Source organism: Microcebus murinus, chromosome 15, assembly GCF_040939455.1.
Source record: "Microcebus murinus isolate Inina chromosome 15, M.murinus_Inina_mat1.0, whole genome shotgun sequence".
Taxonomy (NCBI): Eukaryota; Metazoa; Chordata; class Mammalia; order Primates; family Cheirogaleidae; genus Microcebus; species Microcebus murinus.
Window position 1 is genome coordinate 69,452,954 of NC_134118.1, and position 16,744 is coordinate 69,469,697.

At 37.9% G+C, this 16,744-nt stretch overlaps 1 pseudogene; it reads left to right on the top strand.

Moving 5' to 3' along the window:
* The first annotated feature begins 1,174 nt into the window (after positions 1 to 1,174).
* LOC105874679 (tryptophan--tRNA ligase, cytoplasmic pseudogene) lies at positions 1,175 to 2,543 on the top strand (annotated as a pseudogene).
* Positions 2,544 to 16,744: the final 14,201 nt, after the last annotated feature.

Genomic DNA, 16,744 nt, shown 5'->3' on the forward strand with positions numbered 1-16,744 from the left:
TATAATGGCTACAGTCATGCACCGCATAAAAATATTAACAACAGATTGCATATATGACGGAGGTCCCAAAAGATCGTAATACCTATTTTTACTGTACCTTTTCTATATTTAGATACACAGGTACTTACCACTGTGTTACAATTGCCTATAGTACAGTACAGTAACATGTTGCACAGATTTGTAGCCTAGGAGCAAAAGATGTGTAGTAGGCTCTACATTTAAGTTTGTATAAGTGCATTCTATGATATTCCTACAAGGCCAACAGCACCTTATGATGCATTTCTCTGAACATATCCCTGTCATTAATCAGCATATGAGTGTATTTATGCAGCATTTACATCGCATTAGGTATTGTAAGTAATCTAGAGATGACTTAAAGTATACAGGAGGATGTGCATAGATAGTTATATGCAGATACTATGCCATTTTATACAAGGGACTTGAACATTCATAGATTTTGGTATCCACAGGGGTCCTGTAAACTCCATGATGCCAAGAAATGACTGTTTACTAAGGTAATTGGACTTATACAGAAAGAATTTTAAGAAAGAGGGTTGATATAATCAGGTCAGGAGAGAGTAGAAGTAGTCAAGGATGTTATAGGACAATGGGTTAAGCATGAGAGATGAGGATTGGGGCTGAGTAGCAATCATAGAAGAATTAGAAATACTGAGCCTGGGATCATTTCTGAGGTAAATTTCTAGACTTAGGTAACCACTGAATGTAAGTAGCTAGAGAAAGAGAAATGCCAGGACACCACCTCTTGCATGAGGAATCATAAGTGGATATAGGTAAGCCAAGTACCTAGTCAGGAAAATTACAACAGTAAAAAGAGTTTTCCAAGAGAGGGGAATAAGAAACAATGAGTTCAGTTTTGGACATGCTGATTTTGAGATGCTAAAAGACATCATATAAGGGGAATTCAAATGAGAATTATGATGCTGGAAGATGTGAGAGAGAGGATGGAGTTTGAGATACAGATTCTCAAGCCATCGATGTAGAGGTGACAGCTGAAGTTATTGGAATAGAGAGACTGACGCAGGCAACAAACAAGATACAACCAGAGATGGGGTTTGAAGGATGAATAGGAGCCAGGCAAGCGGTCAATGTCTTGTTTCTACTGCTGGACAAATCCTCTGACGTCCTAGCCAGTTGTGAACGGAGGCTCTGAAAGATGGTGGACGTGCCCAATGGTGAGCCCTGTGCCACTCAAGGGCAGCTCCTGCAGCCCCTCAAAGCTGGAAAGGCAACAAAGGGTAAAGTTGATTCTGCAGTGAAGACATTGCTATCATTAAAAATGAGCTACAAAGCCGCCATGGGGTGGGGGGCTCACAAGGCTGACTTCCCTCCAAGGAACCCAGCATCTGAGAGTGACTGGTTTAGATGCCACAGAAGTAGAGAAGGATTTTGTGGACTCAGGGACAGTACAGACAGGTGGCACAAAAGGCATTCACTGTGACAAGCTCATTGTCTGATGTGGAAGCAGTGAAATTGACAGGGAGCTGATAAACCTAATAGAGGGAGCCACTGGCCAGAGACCCCCCCACTTCCGGTGCAGAGGCCTCTTCTTCCCACGCAGAGACATGGATTGGGCTCCCAATGCCCATGAACATCAGCAGCCATTTGATCTCCAGACAGGCAAAGGCCCCTCTTCTGAAGCGATGCATGTAGGTCACCTCATCCTGTTTACCTTCACAGAGTGGCTGCAGGATGTGCTTAACGTGCCCTTGGTCATCCAGATGGCGGGTGATGAGAAGTACCTTTGGAAGGACCTCACCCTGGACCAGGCCTGTGGCTCTGCCGTGGAGAATGCCAAGGACATTTGATATCAACAAGACTTTCATCTTCCCTGATCTCGACCACATGGGGATGAACCCAGGTTTCTACAGGAATGTGGTGAAGATTCATAAGCACGTTACCTTCAATGGACTGAAAGGCATTTTCTGCTTTGCTAGCAGTGACGGCATCTGGAAGATTAGTTTTCCTGCCATCCAGGCTGCTTCCTCCTTCAGCAGCTCAATTTCCCACAGATCTTCCAAGACAGGATGGATATCCAGCGTCTGAGCCCATGTGCCACTGACCAGGATCCTGACTTTAGAATGACGGGGGACGTTGTCCCAGGATCAGCCCTGCTGCTCTTGACCTTCTCCCCCACCCCATAGGGCGCCCAGACCAAAATGAGTGCCAGAGAGCCGGCTCCTCTCTCTTCCTCATCGACACCACCAAGAAGATCAAGACCAAGGTCAATAAGCATGTGCTTTCTGGAGGGAGAGATACCATCGAGGAGCACAGGCAGTTTGGGGGCAACTGTGACGGGGACATGTCTTTCACATACCTGACCACCTTCCTCGAGGATGACGACAAGCTCGGGCTGATGAGGAAGGATTACACCAGTGGAGCCACACTCACCAGGGAGCTTGTGAAGACACTCAGAGGTTCTGCAGCCCTTGATAGCTGAGCACCAGGCCCAGAGCAAGGAAATCACAGACAAGATAGTGAAAGAGTTCATGATTCCCTGGAAACTGTCCCTCGACTTTCAGTAACGCTCATTTTGTCTATGCATATAAAGAGATGCAGTGTGTCAGTAATCCCAGCCCGGTCAAAGCACCACTACCCGTAGACTTCTGTCACATGGTAATTACTGGGCCTGGTGTCTCTAAGGCCCCTGTGTGTTCTTGATATTGTTTCTTCCTGTGAATTTCATCATTCTGTCTCCCGTGGGCCAAACACTGTGGGGTGATAGGTGCTGGCTAACCTTGCATGGTCAGATGGAGAATCCAGCTGTGAGTCTCTCCCAAAAGCAACCCCCAGGAACAGAGCGTGTGACTGGAAATCTAAGAGCACTGCCCAAAATGTACATTAAAGAGCAAGGTAAATTATTTTTCTTGATTTGAGCTATCAAATTTTGGGGTTGTTTATTACACAGCAGAATATAATGGAAATACTTGGTCACAATGTTCCTAATTGTGAAACGATTCCTCTAAATGACTAAAAGCTAATGGTTACAATTAAGACTCTCCCAAAGACTAGCATAACAGATTTAACACTATAATGAGAGTTCAGCAATGAAGATGTAAGGTATGAACTATATTTTATCACTCCTCTCAAATAGCTGTTGGGTTATTTTGTCTGAGTTCACACGTTGATGGGAGGAAAATTAAGTAACATGCTAAGGATCAGTTGTTGTTTGATCTTCTTGTAAGGAAGCTCAGTTAGAAAGGTTAACTGAAATAGCAATTGTTAATTGGTGAAAGTAATGGAGGAAATTGCTAAAACAAAGCTCTGTAGATCCAATGATATCTCATTACGGAATAATTTTCCACATTTCTTTGCAAGAGGTACTTACAGGGAAATGTTTCATCTTAAATACCAACTTAAGTGTCACAGATATTCCTCAGGAACTGAGATAAAAGAAAGTATATATATATATATATATATATATATATATATATATATATATAATATAACAACAATTAAAATGTTTCCAGGGTATAAATGAGATGAAGACACACCAAGAATGTAGCTAACAAATAGTGGAGAGAATGATGTGATTGTCTTGGCAAAGTTTTTCATTATGTTTTTCGTGCTTGACATCATTAGAGTTTTCTATTGTGTTATACTTGAAATCAAATAACAAAAATTATTTTAGAAACAACTACTGCCTCATAGAAAAATAAACTAATATTATCATATTGAGCCTATGATCGCATATCAAAAATATTCTGGAGCCTAATTTAAGAATTTATCATATAAAAAATAATTTTTAATTTAAAACATATCATTATGAGAACTAGGTTATAAGAAACCACAAAGCATAAAACTGTCTTCACTGACACTTTGACTAATTGATAAGGAGCCATTTCTAGAACAATCTAGCACATAGAGCCTGATCTTGGTAAAGATATTTGATACACAGCACAGCAGAGGCATTTGCAATATGTTCTCAAAGCCAGGCAATCCTGTGACCATTTGGTCAATATTAATTAAGTTGAAATATTTGCTTCTAGTACTGACAAGGACAGTTCTCATCCAGTGGAATGCCTTGAGAAACTGCATAGGGTAGAGGCCTCATAGAAAATTCCCATAGGATTGAGCAGATAAGAATGCATATATTTATGGCATAGGATTGGGGAAAAAGAGTAATATGTCTGGTCATGTCAGGGTGCCACTATTTTTGAGCACTAACTAGGATTAACATAGAAAGCTGGGAATGTGTGTGATATGGACCACACACATACATTTTCATTTCTAAGTTGAGCATGTGAAAAATAGAATGTGTTCTGAGAAATCATAAAGAACACCAAATAAAGTAAAATTTAAGGTACTGTATTATATAATGCAGTCCCAAACAACCAAAAAATATATATTTTCAACTCCCACAAACATTTTATCCAATTCTATCTTTGTGTTGGCCCTACCTGTATTTTGTGATGCCAACCTTATTCTGTTCGACCTGGTCTTCATCTTGGCTGTTTTTCCACCTATATGCCTGTACTAAATTCATAAGTATGTCAGGAAGTCAGCATGTCTCCTCAAGCCTGCCAAATTTGCAACATAATAAGATACAGAAGTGATTGTGTTTCTCTGAGACTTTCAATCTCTGATTTCCTTTTATCTACTCTGCCTCAGGGTCTTTGGCTCCTGTCTGATTCTTCTGAAGCCCTGACCATATGGTCATTTGTTAATGCAGCTGATGTAATTTATATCCTGTTCAAAAATGACAAAATTCTAAGACTTGCTGCATGTTTATTTAAAACAATTAAAAAACAATTGAAAGTTTATCATGCAATTTGCAGCCATCCAAACATTTTCTAGCCATTACAAAGAATAATAAAACAAATTTTCTTCGTTTTTATGTTCCTTCTGGAAAGCGAATTGCACAAATGTTCTTGGTTACTATGATATACGATGAAGGCACAATTCTCATTAGAGAACAGGACACTACACTCTGAGCTGAGAGCTAGAATTAAAAGGGAACAAAGAACAACATGTATGCTTACACTAGTGTGGAAGTGAGTGAGAAAAAATAAAACTTTAACCAGTAAAAAAGCAGAGAGAATTGAAGAGAGATTCCCCACATCAAAAGACATTTTCCAACTGCTGAAAGAAAAAGAAACATTGAAGAACACTATCTCCAGCAAAGTTATCCTTCAAATGTGGAGAGAGAAAGTGTTCCCAGACAAACAAAAGCTGTAAGAATTTACCACCACTAGATCTGTCTTACGAGAAATCCCAAAAGGATTTCTTTGATTTGAAAGAAAACAAAAACAAAAACACTAATGTGCAAAAAAGTAAGCATTTGAAAGTATAAAACCCACTGGTAAAATTAAGCACACAAACTTAGAATACTCTAATACTTTAATTGTGTGCAACACACTTATAACTCTAGTATGAAGTCCAAAAAACAAATCATCTATCAAAAACAATAATAGCGACGGCACCCTGTTAAGAGATAGGTAATAGAAAAATATATAAATTGAGGTAAATAAAAATAAAAATTTGGGGGAAATGGAGGTAAAATATAGATTTTTATGTTTTTTTAATTTGTTTATTTCTATTCTTTTCTTTGTGATATAAGATAAGTTGTCATCTCATTAAAATAACTTGTTATATCTATAAGATGTTTTTGTAAGGCTCATGGTAAGTACAGTGCAAACACCTGTAAAAAATTAACTAAAAGTAAAAAGCAACAAATAAAAACATGTTACCAGAGAAAATCACTTAAAGACAAAAAAAGTAAGAAATGATGAAAGGAAGAGAAGAGTTACAAAACAATGAAAAAACATGCAATAAAATGGCAGTAGTAAGTCTTTACTATCAATAATAACACTGAATATAAATGAACTCAACTCTCCAATTAAAAGGCACACAGTAGCTAAATGGCTAAAGAAAAAAGATCCAACTATATGCTGCCTGAGAGAAACCCACTTCACCTATAAAGACACTACAGATACTGAAAACAAAGGGGAGGAAAAAATATTCTATGCAACAGAAAATCAAAAAAGAACAGGAGTAGCTATACTTATGTCAGATAAAATATACTACAAATCAAAGACTATACAAAGAGATATGGCCACTACATAATGACAAAGGGGTCAATTCAACAAGAGAATATAACAGCTATATATATTGATGCACCCAACATTGGAGTGCCCAAGTGTGTAAAGCAAATATTAATGGATCTAAAGAGACAGATAGACTACAATACAATAATAGTAGGGAACTCGAACACCCCACTGTCAATAATGGACAGATCATCCAGACAGAAATCAACAAAAAAATAATAAACTACACACTAGACCTCATAGGCATAACTGACATTTACAGAACATGTTATCTAACTGCTGCAAGATACACATATTTTTTCATCAGCACAAGAAACATTTCCAGAATAGATCATATCATAGTCATAAAACAAGTTGGAACAAATTCAAAATTATAAAAATTATATCAAGTATCTTTTTTGACCTCAATGAAATAAAACTAGAAATCATTAATAAGAGGAACCTTGAAAACTACACAAACACATAGAAAGTAAACAACACGCTCCTGAATGACCAATGGGCCAACGAAGAAATTAAGGAGAAAATTTTAAAATTTCTTGAGATAAATGAAAATGGAAATGCAACATACCAAAAACTAATGGGATATAGCATAAGCAGTACTAAAAGAAAACTTTATAGCAATAGATACCTATATCAAAAAAGTATAAAGGCCGGGCGCGGTGGCTCACGCCTGTAATCCTAGCTCTCTGGGAGGCCGAGGCGGGCGGATTGCTCGAGGTCAGGAGTTCGAAACCAGCCTGAGCAAGAGCGAGACCCCGTCTCTACTATAAAATAGAAAGAAATTAATTGGCCAACTAATATATATACAAAAAATTAGCCGGGCATGGTGGCGAATGCCTGTAGTCCCAGCTACTCGGGAGGCTGAGGCAGGAGGATTGCTTGAGCCAGGAGTTTGAGGTTGCTATGAGCTAGGCTGACGCCATGGCACTCACTCTAGCCTGGGCAACAAAGCGAGACTCTGTCTCAAAAAAAAAAAAAAAAAAATAAAAAAAAAAAAAAAAAAAAAAAAAAAAAAAAAAAAAAAAAAAAAAAAGTATAAAGTCTTCAAATAAACAACCTAATAATGTACCTCAAAGAACTAGAAGAAACCAAACACAAAAATTAGTAGAAGAAAAGAAATAATAAAAATTAGAGAAGACATAAATGAAAGTAAGATATAAAAAATATAGATCAACAAAAGGAAAAGTTGATATTTTAAAAAGATATACAAAATTAACAAAACTTTAGCTAGATTTGTTAAGAAAAAAGAGAGATAAAATATATTTTTTCATAAAATATTTATGTTAACATGCAATGGGGTTAATATTCTTACTTTTAAATGATTTAATATACAAAATATTTAATTTTTTCATTTAAAATTTCTAACATGATAAATATTGATAGATGTACCCCACATTAACAAAAGCTCATCAGGATTCTCAATAATTTTTAAATGTGTAATTGGGACCTGAGAATTAAGTCTGCTGGTCTTGGCATGAGCACACAGGTTTTAGAATCATAGACACATAGCTTTACATGTTAGTTTAGCCCACTTGCTGGCAAGTAAGTTCAATTACTAGTAACTTTGTTTAAATTATTAAGAATTATGTATAAAAATAGTCCAGCACATTCCTAACACACAGAAGATCACCAGTAAATGTTGGCAGTTATTAATATCATCACCATAGCCCTAGTCAAATTACCTTCCTACAACTATTGTGCCCTCTGATTATAAGAATATACTGTTACCTGGGAATAAATTACAATTTCCCATCACGACAGTCATTTCATGTAATATAAAGGACCCATTGTCTGTTCATCTGGCCTGACAGGTTGCTAATTTGCTGTTCATTATGTTGCTCAGCAAATGTAGACATACCAAGATCCACTTACATGTAAATATATTTACACCCATAACCTGGACAGACTGCCATTAGAGAAAAAAGGAAGCTATGGCACCACATTTTACATCCTAAATGGTTGATTAAAGGTATATTTGTTATATGCTAATCTGACTCATAATATCGTTCACGTTGGCAGGCTGTGCCCTCACACAATCCTCGTCTTTGGGGTGTCTGGAGACATCCCCTCAAGTTTAGAATCTTGGACGTAGACAACTAGCCCTGGGTGTAAGAGCTCTTTGGTCTTGTCATCTGTTTATTCCTCTGAGGCTTGAACCCTTACCCTGTGAGAGGTGGGAATCATTTTGGCACAAGCTAAGAGAGAGTAGAGAAGGGATATGGGAAAAGGTGGTTTTACTGTGGATGACAGTTAGCAAAGAAAGAGATGCTTTTTATTTGAGTGTGTGAGAGCTCGAGTGTGCATAGTTATGGAAGACTACTGCTGATGCCCAGGTGGACACGAGCCACCTTCTGTTAATTCTACTTGGAAAGGCTTTCCAAAATGCAGGATGATATATACTGGGCTGGTTAGGTGAATACCATGCTTCTTTTATTAGGGTTGGGTTGAAGTATTTTCTCACACTTCCTTCCTGTAATTCTTCTATTATATGACCTTGATGGATTAGAAATTCTGTGTAGATGAAAATGTATTTATAATCCCAAAGTCACAGCATTAAGTAGAAGTATATAATGGAGATTCTCATTTTATCTTGTACAGGTTAAGCTATGAGGCCAGCAAATCACTTTCTAAAATAAATAGAAACATGAATTTTTATTAAAAAGTCTTGTCCATAGTAAAATATTGTGAATTGAAAAAGACATTCATAATGGGTAACAAAGAAGACTTAATATTTTTGCCCTTCCATAATACCTTTCTTAATAAACTAAAATATATTATACATTTGCCAGAATGAATTGTCTTCTAATGCATATATTGTAAATGTAGTTCAGTAGTAGATAATATAAGGCTAAAATAAAGAAAATAGTTAAAGAATAGGTCATGGAAAATAATTTTAACTCATTGAGTAGTTTCCTCTTCAGTTAGGAATGTTCTAGAAAAAAATGTGGATTGTATCATACTTCAAAAATTCCTGAAACACAGTAATGAAAGAAAGATCTTGTTTTACGTTGGCAGTAGCTAATATCTCTATAAATCCCTACTCAAATTTAATCAATTTTCATCAATATCTAGTGATGAAACTATAAATCACTTTTAGACCCTCTTTTAAGGATGTGCAAAACAAGACGACGAGATTTCAGTTTTCAATTCGCAACCTACAGAAGAGATAGGAACTTGAGGATGATTAGCTGTTTGCAATTCTATTAATAAAAATGAGTCTCCTTAGTTACTTCCTTCTTAAGTGAAGAGGGAAACAGAAGTATTTAGTATCTCTTATCAATCACATTTTTCTAGTATGAAGAGGTGTGGAAAACATTTTATTTCTTGATAAAAAAATTCACATTTCTAAAGTAAAAATATTATTCCAAAGTTATGCAAAATTATGCCATATTTATCCAATTTTATAAATAATACATGTGATAATGATCCATCCAAATCTGGTATTAGGTATAAAATTTTAACTCATGTCACACTTTTAAGCCAAAAGCAATCTTGCCTACCATCCATTGTAGGGTCCTCTCTTAGAGCTAGACCTCTGTCACTTTATAGATGGTCTTCCCTGTCCCTATGACAACTGCCTCACATCATCCTTGTGTAGTTTTCAAAACTGATTGATGGCTGTTGGCTGAGTGCCAGGTGCCTGTTAGTGGAGAAGCCTTAAGTATTAATTACTTGCATTCTCTTCTTGTAAGCTTTCCATAAACAGTGAATAGAAAATGTAAGAAATTATTATTTTATGAGTATATTTCTAAGTATATAGGTGGTGGCTCCTTCTTATCTACCTGGGAGAGTGTTCATTTAACCGAGTGGTACTTTTATGCTTGCCCCAAGTGGTTAAGTAATGTTACATTGTCATGTTTAAATTAATGGCATCCAGCTGCAGTTAAGATTCTCAATGCCACTGACAGATTACTTTTTGTGTTTCTAGCTATGTCTTTTTTTCATTTCTCACAACAATTATTTTAAATCAATACTACACTTCGAAAGTTTTCTACCCATTTCTCCACCCCTTGTGTCTTCTATTTTGCAATATAAAAGAAATATACACTTTTTAACCTTCCATGCCCAAACCTACAATCTTATTTACATCTGCTTCATAATCTTACTTTCTTATTACCAGTTGTAGAAGAAAAGATATTCCTCTCTCTATCCCCCAAGGAAGTGTTTATCAGCCCATACTCTCATTTCCTCCCATCTGGTCATGGACCTTTTCCATTGGTCAAGCAATTATTCATTAAACACACGTTTCCAGTGCATATTATGTGCTAGACATTGAGCTAGAGATTATGAATGCAAAGATGAAACCCATTTAGCCGGACAATAGATAAGCTAGCAATTAATTATAAGATATTTAGGTTTCCTCTGTACTGAGGCGTATGCACAAGCTACAGCAGCAGCATGGGCTCTACAAAGGCTCCTGGCAAGTTGGAAAGGGCTTTATGAAGGAGTTAGTATGTAAGCTGAGACTTAAAAAGTGAATAAAAATTGGTCTGTTTGATGGGTAAGAGCAGGCTATGTTTGTCTTTCCCTAGAGATCTTGTTTTAAATTAAATAATTAGCTTTTTTCTAACCAAACATTTTTCAACTTTGTTTGAGTGCCTTTTCCGTAGCATGGATGAGCAAACTGAAAGTACATACGGGAAGATTCCAACTCTGCCAGGTTAGCCCATAGGCTCCTCCTAAGGTTCCTTGTGAGAACCACACTGACTGACTCTTCTAGAATGTTCATTAGACTTAAAATATGGTTACTTCCCAGCCATTTTTTTCCTCACACGGGGTCCATTTGGGGATCTTTTATGGTACAAATGCATAGAGGTCAAGTCCTAGCCCAGACTGTAATTTTCTCTTACTGGCCATGGGTTGACACATCATCAGTTGCCAAAACCAAGGGAACAATTTCGACTTCCTTCTCCAATATAAAATTATTTTTTTGACATGATAGTTTGATATATTAATTTTTATTTTGTTTGTTGCATTTTATTTCTTGCACTAATTACTTAAGATATCTAGGATCCTTTTATATTTTTTTCCTTTGCCTCAGAAGCCCCTGTTCTTTCATTGTGTGCAAATAAGGTCTCATAAAGGAGTTGAGGAGTACAGAAAGAAGAAGCCTTGGAAACAAGTGGAGGGACAAGGGCAAGGTTTCTCCCAAATGTGAAGAGGTCTGATGTGAGTAGGACTCACCTGTAGATCTGTGGTGGATGGAAAATGGGAGATGAGAAAATGAGTGCAGAGGTGGCATGTTGCCCCCTAGAGAACTGGACCTCAGGGACCAGGCCTTTAACCCATTTCAGAGATGGAAGTAGCTGCCTGACTGCAAGGTACTTAAACACCAGTTATATGGTGGATGTAATTTACTTAAAAATACTTTTGTCCAGAGAGGATAATATTCATGACTATGTTAAAGTTAGGCCCTGGATGCAGACAATTACTTCATTCAGAAAATAATAGGTCAATAACCCTATAAGACTGCAAAACTGCCAGCATTCTATTGGAAACCCTACACTCCAGCAAAAGCAACTACAAAGGTTTCTATTATTTTTATCTCTGGTCAATGTCAAAGGCTTTAATAATTATGTTGGATGATGTTTTTAAAACAATGGATTTCCAGTGGTAAAATTAGCATTCTATTAATCAGCATAGTTATAGCTGAGTTCTCTCTTGGTGTAACTAGCATTCAATATATGTGGACTGCCTAAAATATTTTTTAAAATACCTACCCTGCATGGACAGAGTATGAGACTCTAATAAGTCTTGTGGTCTGTAAGTCTGTAATCATGGGAAGGGAACTCATGGCATGATTGCCAGATGGTTTTGTGTCCAGCCACTGAACTAGTGAATTCTGACCAAAAGAGTAACAGGATCCTATTGTTACTGGAGTCAGTCTCCAGTAATATTTTATGCAAAGTGAAACTGGATCACTTACAAGGATAGAGAGCTGGCACTTCATCAGACATTGTAGAACACATTGCATGAACTATTTTTTTCCCTGATTGATGCAATTGACTGTGCATATGCATGAAAAAATTCATCTGAGACTTGCTGTCACCATAATTCTTTATCAAGTCTGTGGGGCTGCTGCCGACCCTCACCTGTACCAGATTTTTGGTGCTACCACTACTTCCACAATATTAAAACAGCTGGTCTAGGTCAGTTACAACAACTGGCCAGATGGTTTTCTGTGAGAAAACCTTGCCTACCCTTTAGTTGTCAATTCTAGGGAACCCTGACTTGACAGATTCCAAGAGACAGAGGGTAGAGGGGGAACTTTGTGAGGCTCAGTGATCATAGTTTCTATTGGGTGTGCTCACCTAACAGGGATTCATTAAAAGAAACCACCTTCTTTGTCTTTGAGTCTATTGGCACAGTTCCTAGGGTTGGATAGTGTCTAGAATTGTTATTCAAATTTTAGTCATAGGGTTCAGGTGGCAGCATTATCAGTTTTGTAGATACACATCGTTAGCAGTTTTACAAATTTGAGAAGGTAACCAGGATGTAGCAGACTTGCTAAGAAGGTCTCGCGAATTTACCACCAGAGTGCAGGGAATGGGCCACGCAACAGTAGCAGACTCCCTTATCTCTGGGACTGGAAAGAACCATTTTTCCTTCTAGGAAGGGAAACAACTCCTGGGTAGAGGAGAAAGTCAATATGTAACAACACATATGTCAATAAGAAGCAGAATGAGGATAAGGATACACTTTCAGAAAGTTGTCACTGGCTGGTATGACAGGCAGGATTCAGAGATGGCCCTCGAAATCACCAGCTCCTCGAGGACTCTTTCTTCCATTTATTTGCACACTAACCAAAGTGTTGCTGTGAGGGGATTTTACAGGTGTAATTAAGGTTCCAGATCAGTTGACCTTAAAATAAAGGGATTGTCTAAGAGGGCCTATTCAAAAATTATTCTGGGAAGCTGTAAATTCTCTGTCTTTTAGATCAACACACTGGTGTCTAAGGTCTTTTGATGATAAGAACTAACAAGAGATTCTGGAAATTGTCCCAATATTAAACAGTAGGTTAAACATAACAACTATTTATTTACTCACTGATCCAATACACTACTTTGAGGTTTAGAACCAAATAAAATTTAATAATAAAATGTCATGAATTTATAAGGAATGTGCAATCCCACTTTTACAATTGACAGTTACAGAATGATATTGCCTGTTTATCATTCACTGAAGATACAACTGAAGGAAAGCAAAATGTCTCCGGAAAATTTAATGTTATATTTAATACAATTGTGAATTACCCAAATAGTTATTTTCAAGATTAGCCTGCTTCTGATTGTTGGGAGAAAATTTTCCATGGGTCTTTCACGTGTCAAAACATTCTACAAGCGAGGCAATAACTGCCCTTTTGTTTCAGACTATTTTTTTCAAAGATGTCTGTAGAGTGAACAGCCTTGAAAAATGTAGTGTCTTCATCTGGGGCAAGGGGCAGAATTGCTGACTGTTCGGTGTAATAAAGATAATTTCTCCTTTCGGTACAAAGGACAGGTTTGCTTTTGCCTATTATAAAAAATTCAAATTTTGTACATATTTCTTAGTTGTGATGCAAACCTACTGCACTTGTGACATCTACTTGAATCTGTCGCCTTCACCCCCTTGTAACTTGGGGAGCAAGGGAAACCAGCACAGATATGCCATGCTCACGCTGCTTTAGGTGAGGTGAATAATAAATGTATCTAACCTGGGGTCTTGTGTCTTCTGTTAACATCAGTAAAACTGTAGCAACGGAGCTGTAATTAGTTTCAAATCTTATATCCTTCAAGGTTCTTGATACTGATTAACTGACCAATGTGTTTTTCCTCCTCAACTTTTATGAAATATGTGATGAGGTTAACTTTCTACATCAACTTCTGGATGTACAACTTATTTAAAAATTAAAACTGACGCATCATAACCTTCATAACCTTAGCAAAATATTATCTTCTTAAGTCACTTGGGGAATTTGGCTTCAACCACTTCTTCCACCTTTATCAACAAGAAGAATAATAATGAAGGAATGTTCTTTGCTCATTTATTTCTAGCTGCCAAAGTTTTGGGGTGGAAAAACAAATACCTTTTTAGGACTTACCTTATTGGTTAATTATAGAAAAAAAAATTCTCATTAATTCTCCTTTCTAAATGCGCTATCAAATTCCTTGCAAAGATACTATTAATTTTCTTCAGTGCTTACTGTAGGAAAGTTATTTCAGGACACTAATGAAAGTGAGAACAACGATGATACATATTGTGACTTTAAGCACTTTATTTTATTTAATGCTTCAGTTCTAATCAGTCTAATCTTAAACCGATCTTTGTACATGTCAACACTTTTCTTTTACCTATAATTTTTTTAAAAAATGTTATGTCAGAAATAAAATTTGGTACATCAATGGCTCAGGAGACATAATCATTTTAGGCCTGTTTACGGAATGGGGTCTGTGACAGCGAGGGCGGCCTGCTGGTTGTGTATCTGTGGACAGTCAGTCTTTCTCTGGAACTAATTAACACCAGCGCTGGAAAAGCGCTTCATCCTCTCTGCAGCAGGGCGAGGGTGTTAAATAACTCACATAACTGACCTGAAGTTTTGTTTTGGTTTGCTTTGTTTTGCCTTCTCCATTGTTCAAAACTAAGTCCTCTGGCATTTCTCAGATATAGTGGTTTGAGGGAGTTTTTAAGGACAAAGAAATTTAAAAGCATTTTCAACTGTTTTAACTCATTTAGCAAACATCCTAATAGTTCAGTATGGGTTACATGACATTATCTACAGCCTGTGCAGTCGCACGGGTTTTTCGTGGGGGGACAGCTAGAGGAAGGTACTGTTCTAAAAGAAAGAGAGCAACGAAACAGACAGACACAAGGAGAGAGACAGGGAGACAGAGACAGGGAGACAGAAAAAGAGACAGGGACAGAGACACGCAGAATGAGAGAGTAAGAGAGGAAATTCCCTGTCAGGAAAGCATGGATTATCACCTTTCACAATCACGACAAGGGGCTTTCATCCTTAGCAGGCACTTGGTTATTGTTACAGGTGCTTTCTTTACTTGCTGGAGAAGATTGATGTGTCCCTGAAGTATGGGGTCCTGTGATTTTGCCTTTTGCAGATGTACATTACTTGTGCCATTGGTATTCAATCTGTAGATTGTTACCCTTTAGAAAGCTTGTAATTAAATTCTCCTTTTCTTTTACATCTTTGATTATCCCTAGAAGACCTGGGTCATGGAGAACTGTTCCAATATTGAATTGGCTTTAAATTCCCTAGAATCTTATGAATAGCTTATTCTTCCACAGCCCGAAGAAGATGAAGATTATAAGGCATAAATCTACAAGGCAACTGGTGTTCTTTTTGGCAGATAGTTTGAAGGCAGGGAAGGGGGCTTGATAGCTACAAAGACTTTAAATCCTTTTCTGTCTTTTTTCCCCCCAACTAGAGTAAGGGATGAGTTACATGAATTATCAGCACACACAGCTTATCACTGTACCTTTATAGCTCTGGACAGTTCCACCCCTCATCACTCCCATTGTTCCACCCTCCTTTTACTCCCATAGCCAGCAGGAGGAGGGAGTTTTGTAGTTAAGCTACCAGAGCGCTTCTTTTGCAGGGACTCCAAACCATGAATCTCAGTCCATCAGCTGTATCTGGTGCTAATGAGGTTAAGGTTATAAATTTGGAATCCACCTAGCCAGTTATTTGGCAGCAGATTGTTGTTAGAAACTCTGTAAAAGCGTGCCACTATTCATTTACTTGCTAACATAATTATCAGTTTGCATGTCAGGCATTTTGCAAGACCATAATGATATAGCAATGAAAAAGATAACCATGATTCCCAACTAAATGGGGTTCACAGAGGGGGAAATTAAAAAAGAAATGAGTATACCAACAAAATAGCGGGCAGTTGGGCTAGAAGTCATTTTGTAAGCTAATAGAAGGCTATAGTAGGAGAAAATGAAGAGGGATAGTTGGACCTGCATAAGACAGAATAATTGGAGAGGTCCTTTCAGGGAAGTCTAAGTCGAAGCCTACAGGGTGAGAAGGAGTCAGCTATGGGCAGAGCAGGATGAAGGTTGTAGGGAAGAATGTTCCAGACAGGTGGCAAATAACTCTGTTACAGAAACTGGAAGAAGGACAAGGTGCCTTCCACATGGTGATTATAAGAAGAAATGGATTGAAATTCAGTTCGAGAGGGAGGCAGGAGCCAATTTATCTGGAGCCTAGTAGGCCATGGAAAGTGGTTTGGATTTTATTTTGAATTCAATAGGAAGCCAGTGATGGCTTTTAAGCAAGAGTCTGGTATAATATAGTACATTGTTGCCCTTTAAGCAGATCACTCTAGATGATAAAAGGAAGAGCACTAAGACTAGAAGTCCGAAGTCAGGTGGGAGGTGGTGGTGGGTATGTTCTCCCTGACCCCACACATCACTCTCTATGCTTCTTCATGCTCTGCTGGGCTCTGGGAGGCTGACCACATGGACATCAACACTCAGCAGCACCCCCTGCCCATGATTTCCACCTTGATTTGGCCAATGGAGAAGATGGCAAGGAGGTGAGAAGAGAGGGAGAAGGGTAAGAGCAAAGTATTGTTTCCCTGGCTTACTCTCTGCTAGGTTGTCACCGACTGGCAGTGTCCCTCTGTTGGAAGCCCAAGCACCTGCCCTGTGGTCCTCATCACTCAGCTCTCTGTCCAGGTTCT